The sequence below is a fragment of the Xiphophorus hellerii genome, chromosome 23, assembly GCF_003331165.1.
Source record: "Xiphophorus hellerii strain 12219 chromosome 23, Xiphophorus_hellerii-4.1, whole genome shotgun sequence".
Taxonomy (NCBI): domain Eukaryota; kingdom Metazoa; phylum Chordata; class Actinopteri; order Cyprinodontiformes; family Poeciliidae; genus Xiphophorus; species Xiphophorus hellerii.
The window spans coordinates 20,289,211-20,300,126 of record NC_045694.1 but is presented as its reverse complement, the minus strand read 5'-3'; positions in this window follow the sequence as shown (position 1 = coordinate 20,300,126).

Genomic DNA, 10,916 nt, shown 5'->3' with positions numbered 1-10,916 from the left:
CACTGCAGTAAGACACTTGTAATGCAAAATTAAAGCCGCTATGTGTCGCTGTGTCAAACAACGTTTCCAACTGAGGAGACAGAATGTATGTCTTTTGGTGTGCTTTCTCCTGGCTCATAAATAACTGACAAAAACACATCGACTTATGAAATCATCGCTATTTAGCTAATTGGAATAGGCTGCAGACAAAACAAAAGCTGCTGCTACCTGTATCCGTTACCCATTTTTGTCTTTTAATTAAACAAAAAGTGTGTATCAAGATTCACTTTTAAATTTAGTTTAGATTTCAGGACAAGAATTTAGGAACTTTCTACACCAACAACCCACACTGGGATCCAAAAGTTCAATTGATAATATGATTCTCAAAGTGTACACACCCCTTCTTATAGTTACAGGTGTTTGTGCAAATATTATGGGTGTGTAACCGGGTAGATATTCAGATACACAGTAGTCATTCAATCAGTTAAAATTAGCAGAAATTATTTCTACTTACAAATGTTCAACAATAAGTGAGTCATTTAAATCATTTAGCATCAAGTTAAGAAGTTTACATGCAGTTTTGCATTTTCAATTGAATGACCCTTGATCTATAGTTTATTCCTACTGACAGAACTGGTATAACCATGTCAGTTTCGTAAGCTGCCTTGTTTTCGTGCACATTTTCAGCTCTGCTTATTTTTCATGAACTGAAGTCAGACTTTTTTGATGGGAACTCTTTATTGTCCTTAATCAATCAATCAATCAATCAATCAAATTTTATTTGTATAGCACATTTCACCAGCAGGGAATTTCAAGGTGCTTTACATTATAACAAACACAAAAACACAAAGTCATGCAACATAGAATCAACAATCAAAACATTACATTAAGTCAAGAGCCATCATTAAATTCGTAATTGATTACGTTTCAAATACAACTCTAAACAGGTGGGAGCCACATCTGTCACTATGCATTCGGAAGACCCATTTTAATCGATGGTTTAACTTTTTAGCTGATATCTTAAGATATTGTTTCAATATGTCCATATATTTTTCATCACAATGGCAACAAGTCCCTCCTTTTACAAAACAGCCTTGTGACATGATGGTTCCAACACTTCCTACAGTTGTGCTGGTGTTCTCAGAATTGCAAGCTTTCCCCCTTTTTACTTTAAATGTAGCAATAGTAATTATGACTAAACACAAACAAATAAATTTTAGTTTCATCAAACCACAGGACTTGCTTCTAAAAAGTAGCCTTTGCTTGAATGTTTCAGACAACTATAATCTGGCTCTTTATGTTGAATTTAGTGTAATGACTTTATCTGCTCTGAGTGGCCTCTTATCCTTGTCAATAAAGGACTTGTGTCACTGTGGATAATGGCTCTCACTTTAGCCTATATCTTCCCTAAGTCTTTAGCTTTTGATCTGGGATTGATGTATACTGTACATTTCATACCAAAATATCTTTGGGCTTTTCTGTATCCTTACTGAATTGCACAATGGCTGGAAATTTTCATGGTGTTTTGCATTAAATTGTCTAAAGAAAATAGGCATGGCACTTTCAGGCATCTTGAAATTATAACCAAGAGGGACTAAGACCTGGTGGACTTCCACAGTTCTCTTCCTACTTCCTTGGAAAACATGCCAAGGAAGCAGTGGGATTGAGGTGTTGTTGTGTTTTTGCTAATAAATTTACATATCCTGGCAGAATCCAATCTCCTGTTAATTCTTGGGCTGTCTTCCCCAGTAACTTAGTGCAGCATTGGATGAAACATGAATGGTTTTGGGTTGAGCACAGAAACTCTCTTACTTTTTATACACATGTTCTAATTACAAGCAATAAGGACGGCTACTGTTGATGGCCATTTCTGAGCCTGCAGGCCACACTGTCCACATTTGTAAACTTTTCATTAGGATAATTTGGGATCATTTTCTTTTGCCATTATGATTAAATAAGGGCATAAACAGTTGTTTATTGCCCAATTACAAATCATTAGTGACAGAAATGTTTTTATATCATTTGTATTGTCTGAAAAATAACCAAAAGGGGCCCTAAGAATGCCAAGAATGTATCCCCCATACTCTCACATCAGTGCGTCCAGGCTGTACTGTTGATACAACAGATGAAATGCGGGACTGATATCATACTTTGATGTTTTTGACAACATATTCTGACCCTTAAAAAAGCAACACATTATCTTCCAAGTAGGTTTAAGAACCAATAAGAAGCAAGTCTTTGACGTCACTCTAGAAAGGATTGTTTCTTAGTACTCCATCCTACCAGTGTGAGTGCCACCATCCACAGAAAACAAGGAACAAATACTGAACCTTTGTAGCAAAGGCTAATATACAAAAATTATTGCTGTTGGTCATCCAGGACTGATCCAGGAAAGGAAAAAAACAGAACATCTAAAGCACTGTAGAAGTCACCTGTCTCAATTGGCATATGTTTTCAGGATTCAAAACATGAATCCTGAAACGAGAAAAGAGAATGACTCAATGCCATTTTTGGTTAGGTGTTAGATGGAAGCTGAATCATTTACGAATAAAATCCGTCTCCATGGCAGCTTTCCTCAACAGGTCTCTGTATTTCTGTCGGCTGCATTATTTCACGTCGGTGCGCTTTGCGCTTTTTTCCAAGCTCAGAGAATTGTGACGCAGAGGTGAGAGGGAAGCAGAGCAAGCTGCTGCTGCTGCGCAAATAATAAAATAGAAGCGAACATATATGCCACAGTTTGCGGGGCAGGTTCTGGTGCAGAAGGGGAAAAGCAAACCGGTTCTGATCACATTAACACAATCAATGCTGACGCTCAGAGTGGCAGGTTCGTAGATTTGAGATATGGAACAATTTTTCTACTCCATAAAAAAACAGAACAAAACTGAGAAAAATTTGAAAGAAACAGAGACTCGTATGAGAGTTTAAATTAATAACGATATTTATTAACAGACCCACTGTGTTTAACCTTTAAGTAAGGTTTAATTTGTATTAATGCTTGAATATTGTTTATTAAATGCCCCCTTAAAACCATTGAGAAGGAGTGAATCCAGGAAGTTTTTAAAGAGGGCTAATAGGGGGCCAGTGATGTTCTTGGGTTGTTGCACCAAAAATAATGACTAAACTACAGTGTAAAATATGCAAACGGTAGAGACCACAATACCCTCAAATAGGTACAAATCTGAGCCATGCGAGTAAATTGTCCTCCATGTTTAAAAAATGTTCTACATGAGATACGTCCACATCCGCCAGTTTGGAGGACAGAGCTCAAAAGTTCTCTGTATGTCTATGAATTAATTTTTACTACACTTAAACAAGTCTAATCATTGTCGTTTTCACTGACACAGGTGAAAGAGCACCCGCTTAAAGACACTTGTAAAAAAATGTATACTATCAGGTGTCCCACTAAAGCATTAGGGACTAAGAAAAAAGCTGTTTCAGCTAGCTATGTGGTATAAAGTTAATCTTGAAATTATTGTGAGGCTCTTTATGGTAATGAGCTTTATGAGCTTTTTTTTAATGCTGCACTGGTTCGCCACCCCTGACCTAAAGTCTCTCAATCTCTCTGACAACTATTGCAGACTTGTAGCACTAGCTTAAAATTTCACACCTTGCACTTTTGTCAGTGCTGTCTTCAATGAGTGTGGCGAATTTTGGTATCAAACAGTGGCAGGTTTGCCAGCCCTGCCAGTCTATGGTATTCTGGGGTTTCTTCAGGACCTGGATGACATGCTGCAGGTGATGGACCCATGAATTCTGCTTGGTGCCAAAAAGTCCTCAAAGTCTGACCATCATTCTGTGATCTTAAGCTAAAGAATTTAGATTGTTAGTTTTGCAAAAAAAAACAAAAAAACAAACAAACAATGATTCAAAGCACATGGCAAGTGCACCTTTCAATGTGTCAAAAAAAAGAGAGGCAACAAGGTTTTGGAATGGCCTAAGGTATGGACTTTGATTAATTTGAGATACTGTGACCTCAAACCAGAGGTCCATGTTCAAAAATCTCAGTTGATGTTGAATTAAAGCAACCACGCAAAGTAGAGTGGGGCAATTTTTACTCCACAGTAATGTAAAATGACCAAAGTAGTTTGCATGGATGATTTGTCCTGTCATGTACTTGCATGCTGTGAGAAAAACATGCCCCAACAGATGGTGTGGAAAAACCCTGTACAAGTTTAAGCCATTTGCAAAAAGAGTCTGGGAGAAGAAATCAGTCTGGATGCCTTCAGCAGAAACACAAACACAAGTTTGCTCTGTTCTGTGTATTTCGTGATTTAGGAAGAACAGCAAATGCAACAGTCACAAAATATGTCAATTAGAAATTAAAACTTAGATTGGAAAAACCAAGATAAAAATTGTTCTGCCAGCTCATATAGAAATATATTCTTAACCACTCTTCTGTCCCTGCAAGCCCAGACCTGTTGGTTGAGGGACCTTCATCAGAATGTTAACACAATAACATAAATATTTTGATTCCAGCTCTTGCAAAGGAGATAACCGATGTTTTTAAGAAAAAAAATGTAAACAGAACATGCATCAACCCCAGGATTACCAAACAAGATTATGGAAGGCAAACCAAAACAGGTTTTAAATTGAATCCTGCACCATCTTATAACTGACAGTGGCAATTTTGTATGAGATGATTATTTTTTTTATTATTTTACTAAAGTACTGTGAAAAATAAATCTCTGGTCATTGTGTGTTCTCAGTTTACTTGATATTTAGATCTAACAGAACATTTGGTTGAAAGTGTTGGAATGTATAAAATGTGAGGCATGTTTTGACAAAACTCTTATGGTTCTTGAATGATTACAACATCAGACATGATAAAAGTGAATTTTGAACACAGTGACTCGTATTAAGCAAACCATTTGTCACGTTGATTTTTATTAAAACAAAAATATGTTTTTTTCCTTTAATCTTCTCTACATTTTCATTAAATGCACCATTTACAGGCATACTTTTGGTATTGGTATCAGTGAATTACGTCATTGCAGTACATTTGCATTTTCATTTTTGTTTAAGTATACGTCCAACACTTACAATTTACTGCCTTCGGTTCAACACTGTGTAAAATCTTGAGAAAGAGCACAAGAAGCACCCATTACATTTAGTTTTAGATACAAGTTGGATTACATTGAGATTATTTAATCACTTTGAGCAACCTTTAAACCCATTTCCATTAAAACGTGGCAGACAGCAGTAAAGATGGAGATGTAGAACTCTGAACTGGAAGACAAGCAAGGTGATCGAGAAGGACAGAAGGAGGAAGAAAAATCATGGCAGGAGTGTTTCAGTTGTTCCCCTCTTTCATGGCCTTTTTCTCTTCTTCAATTTCTGTGTGAGCACAAAAGACAGATTGATGAGAATTAAATCTTTAGAATGACTTTCAAACTGTAAAATACAAGATTACTGTCAAATATGTTGTTCACAACCTTCTATCAAAGAAGGTTTATGCAGGGTTGAAAGGAGAAACAGGAGAAAAAAAAAATTATGTCAATGTGAAAACCGTTAGATTTTTCTGAAGTGGAGGTCCTGTATCACAAATGCATGCACTGCACACAGTAGTGATTGTGGATATGTGGTATAGGTTTATGGTATTTATAATACTCTAGAATTTCAACCAGTAGTAGAGTAGTTGTGTTTATATAGCAACTCCCACAGCAGATGTTTTTCCACATAAATTTTCTGAACTGCATTCCAGTGTCAGATGTTTCAACCTCTGAGTTTCCAAAAATTATCAGGTGTGCGTGGAATACAGATGAAGAAGCACTCCTGTAAAATACCACAAACTAGCACTTCAATCTAAAACTGCCGTCCCAGTGTTTCCTGTCTTACTATGCACGCTGGTGCACTGGAAGAAGGTCTAATATAAGGAAATAAAATGGATTTTGAGGAACGTCAGGTTCTGTTCGGTCTTTGAAGCATACGTTTCCATTCTGATGTACTGTCTTGCTGAATAGTAGATGCATACTGGGACCAATGGAATTAAATTTACTTTTGTTCATAAGGTTCAAATTGTGCATCAGGTGAGTTCTGAAGTACTGCAGAAGTAGTACTAAAAAAATATTTACATATTTTTTGGTTTTCATACAATATTTTCTATTTTATAGTTGTGGCCTTCCAGTAACCTTAAATACTTAAGTTACATATGTTGGTTTCTTCCTTCTAAACTTAATTTTAATAGGATTTTATCTGAAATTCAGGCAGTCATAGTCAGAGCAACACAGGACAAATGAAATTGTGGGTACTGACTGAGAAGGGCTTGGTATTGACACACCTATTGGTGGAGAGCACAACCAGGGGTGTGTCAGAGGAAACAATGTCTTCTCAGATAAAATGAAAGACTAGCCAAACAGTCTTCTAGGGTATTATTTTTGTAATGAGTGTTTATTTAAGAAAGCAAAAGTAAATGAGTTTGTTATTTTTCTTTTTTTGCCTCTAATAAATGCAAAGCAAAATGTAATACTGGTATAAAAAAAATACAAAACAAACAAAAGAAAACAACTTCTGAAATTCTGTTATGGCTGTCATTACAGAAAGGCATAAAAAAACCTTTCCAAAGGTTTTTGTATGCCTTTCCAAAATTATCAGTGGTCCCAAGGGCCTATTTAACTGAATTTATGAAAGATATGAACCGGAAGAAAAATCACGTAAAAGGTCATAATATATTGTTACTATTTAAAGCGAGCTTTTAGAGATTGTGCTAAAAAATAATAATAAAAAAATCTCATAAGAGCTGCCACTATCTGTTAGTCTAAATATAAGTTACTCATTCAGAAAAAAACAAAAAAAACTTTGCCTTCAGCTAATTATTACCAAAACTTTAAACCAACCACCAGGCATGAGCAGCATCTTCAATAACTGCCTGGAGGCACATAGAGTTATGAACATCCTTATTAAATAGTTTGCATTAATTACTCTAGTGTCTGTGGTCTTAAACTTTCCATCATCCTGTTTTAAAGGAGGACAGTAAATTAAATGATACCATTGTGCTACAGTGACCATAAATTTATCTTCCTCCTTTTATGAAGTGTTCCAGTAAGAAACTCATAAAATGAACATGTGCCAGCAGAGCCTCCTGTTTCCCCGCTTCCCCTGTGACCTACCAGTCTGGGCTAGATTTAGACTAAGAAAGAGGTAGATCAGCCTCTGGGCCTCTGGTGGCAAAGAATGAGCATTTTGAGACACTTTTCACATGTAAAAAGAGATCCTAAATGAATTACTCTCCTGTATTTACTGCTATGTAAAACAAAAGAAACAAAAAACCCCCAGAACATTTTCTCCTCGTACTTATCAAGAAATAAGGAAGCTCTTTGGGGTTATAAAATTTATAATAATTGTAAAGAGATAAAACAGGTACATATAAATGAATCACTGGCATAGTGCACTTGTGGGTGGCAATATGCATAGACATTTCGTAGAAAGGAGGGAGTTGCTCTCAGGTGGATGGGCGTGTACACTCTTCTGATCTGTGATGCAATGTTTGCCTCTCCTAAGGTTAGGAAGGGAGGAGTTGAAGCACAATGGAGCCAAGTAAAGAAAAGGTAACATTTGAAGCAGGTGTGGACAAGACCAACTTTTGTTAACCCAAGACTCTCACAACTCCCCCTCCGCTCCCCTTTCACTTTTAACACCTACCCTCCTTGGTTGGGAGTCGGTTTTTCTCTTCTGTGTTCGTCTTCTTGAGCTTCTGCTTGTTAAACTGCTCCACTTCTTGATTGACTGGGTTGTTGTCGCCCATTTTGGAAGAGTTCTGTGTGAAAAGAGGGGAATACGAATGCAAATATGAGGTGCATATGACAAGCAATCTGCAGCGCATGCCCATGCAGAGTGGGAAAAAAAAACTGAGTTACACCTAGGTTGAAAAAAAAAAATTCAATAGAGGTCTATTTTGAAGGCATAACACGTAGGCTAGTTAGATTTTATGCAAAACCATCAACAGAGAGCTTTTGTTAGGATTCGGTTCACACATTTCACTGTTACAGTGAGGTAAACTGAATGGGGAGGTAAAATGCTCACTGATTTGCATTTGTGTGTGGATATTAAAATGTGTAATTTGAAATGAGGTTAATACTTATTTCAGAAAAACTACACAAGTATTCACTGTGCATGCAAAATTAAAGGCACAACCTTTGTGGGATATTGCCAACCCACTAAAATCTTATCTGCATGACTAAATTCTGAGCCACATGAAATGTACAAACAAGCGGATGCACGATGCGACAAAACAATAGCATTAAGTGATTTATTAGTCAAGCTTCCCTTACAGTGAAGAATGCAGGAGTGTCAGCTTTAGCTGAACGGCATAACCGGGCAATTCGCATGCAAAAACAACACTGCTTTATAGTGGCCTACAGCAAAAATGTTATATAACACCTGGCAAAGACTCGTGAGACCTCATAAACATAAAATAATTAATTTCAGATTACACTGATTCTGTATTTTCTTTTTTTTATAAGCCCAAAGTTTAATTTGCCAAATGATAGAAGTGGTAAAAAGGTGTTTTTACCTGGTACAGCGGTGCTCTGTGAGACGGTTCTCTCCAGGTAAGATGCGCTTGTGTGTAATCTGTGCAAAGCTCGGGGTTTAAATAGGAACAACACGCCCTTCTGCACGCCAACATGGACACTATTGCTCTGCTTCTCATTGGCTCCCACACATCCGAGGGAAGCATTTCAACTGGACACGCGTCATATTACACTGTAGTATACTTCCACCAGCCGTCCTGTTATCACATTTGTTGCTTAGATAAACCTTTTTAAAAAAAAAAAAAAAAAATCTCCCCTACCTATTGCAAGAGAAACGAGGGCTTTTAGAATTGTATGTACAATCGTACGTATTGTAATACGTACGATTGTAATGTTGAATCTTTTACAACATCTCCATCTAGTGGCCTGCATTTGACATGACACCACTAGCCGATAATGGATGACAGAAAGAAAATGCAGCAATGCATAATTGATAAGATTAGTTTACTTTTGCATCTTGATGAGGAAAAAAGCGAGCATGGTATATTGATCGGATACCAAGTGGTAGTGCTGGTTCACTGTTACACAGCACTTCAATACAGTGGCGGATCTTGCATAAATGCTGCCCTTATCATTTTGCACTTCACACACACCAACTCCCCAAAGTTTATGTAGGAAACATTAATATATATTTATGTAAATTTTTTTATAGCTATAAGAAAAGAATAAGAACAGAATAATATTGATTTAAACAGGTAGCTAAATAATATTTTGGACTAAGTATCCCTTCTTCACAAATGTTCTGTAATCACAGCAGAATGATTAGGTCAATCTTTGATCAGACCGTTTTTGTGCTTTTCATTCTTGCTACAGTCTGTGGTAGTTCCAAAGCCAAGGAAATATTGAAAATACTGTAAATCTTTTAAAGAAAAGAAAAAAAAGGATATAAATCTCAAACCAAACAACCTGTTCACCTAAGATGTTTGTTGAGATCTGACCTGTAAACATGTAAGAGATGATCAAATGGAGTCCAAACATAAAAACATATAAATAAATAATACACCAACAATTTAAAAATGGTCAAATCATAAACCACAAATCAGACACTATATCAGTGTTGTGCAGCATGGAGACCATCTGCAACAAAGTTTAATTCTTGAGCAGGACTGTGCTTTAAATGTGACAATAACCTAATACATTCTAGTAAATCTAGCTAGTCTAAAGGGACTAGTCAAAGCCCAGATTTTGCTATTTCAGATAAAGGGAGCAACACTCGCTATGAGAAGGTAGAGAAACCAAACTTCTTTCTCAGGTATAATATACACTTTTTTGTAGATAATCTTTGTCTTATGAGTGAAACAATGTACCGGTAGATTTTTGTTGTCTGTTTGCAGGTACATTTCTCTGTTTTTCCAGACTTAAAAAAACAGATCAGATTTTGAATTGTGATCATTTCTTGATTAAAAAAAAAATTAAATACTTAATGGGGTGTCCTAATTTTTCACAGAAATGTATAGCAAAGTATTTATGTCAGTCAGTGAAAAATGGCTGTCCTTTTTTTTTTACAGTATATGTAAATATGTGGTTTTATCTGTATTTCTACATGAAAACTGTAAATAAGGACTAAAGATTTTTTTAAAGGCCAACAGAGTTTATTATTCAAAAATCAGTTGAATGGTTTTCAGCACCTAAAAAGCCACCACCAACAACCATTGATACAAAATGCATAAAAATTAATCATTTAAGATTAATTTAAATTGACAATCTGGAAGACAATAAATAATTAAAAGGTCAAACTGACATAGTTGGTTTACAACATTATGATTTACTGTTAAGTTGTTTTTGTCTGGTTGCCTGTAAACCACGTCTTAAGCTGCTATCTTGTTTAACAAACCTCACACCAACAACAATAACATTACTTACAGGATAGTGTATACAAGTGTCTTGATATTGCGCTGCATGCAACATTGTCTTAATTGATGTCCAGTCAGCATGCATTTAAAGGTAAACTCTTGATTCATTTTTCATTGATACAAATTATTTTTGGGGGATCTTCTGTTACCCATATGTGTCCATTTTTCTTAAATCAGAGGCTTTTTGTTGTACATTTGAAGTTAAGTTACTGCATGGTTATCTGATCACATTTGTTCAATAAAGACACCGACTGTGTTCTCAAGCTAACCATTATATTAGTAAAAATGTCAGACTATATTTTTCACAAATATGTAACAGCATTGCAATGAGCACAAATTCCCATAAAAGTCAACAAGAACAAAGGCAGTTTTTTTTTAACCAGCACCATAATCTGCTTAAAACTTGAGGAACGTGAGAAATATTCACCAAAGTTTCTTGGCAGTAATGATATTAGTTTGCATTGTTGCATATATACTGCTCAAAAAAATAAAGGGAACACTTTAAGTGTTAAACACCTGTTTAAGTGTTCCCTTTATTTTTTTGAGCAGTGTAGTT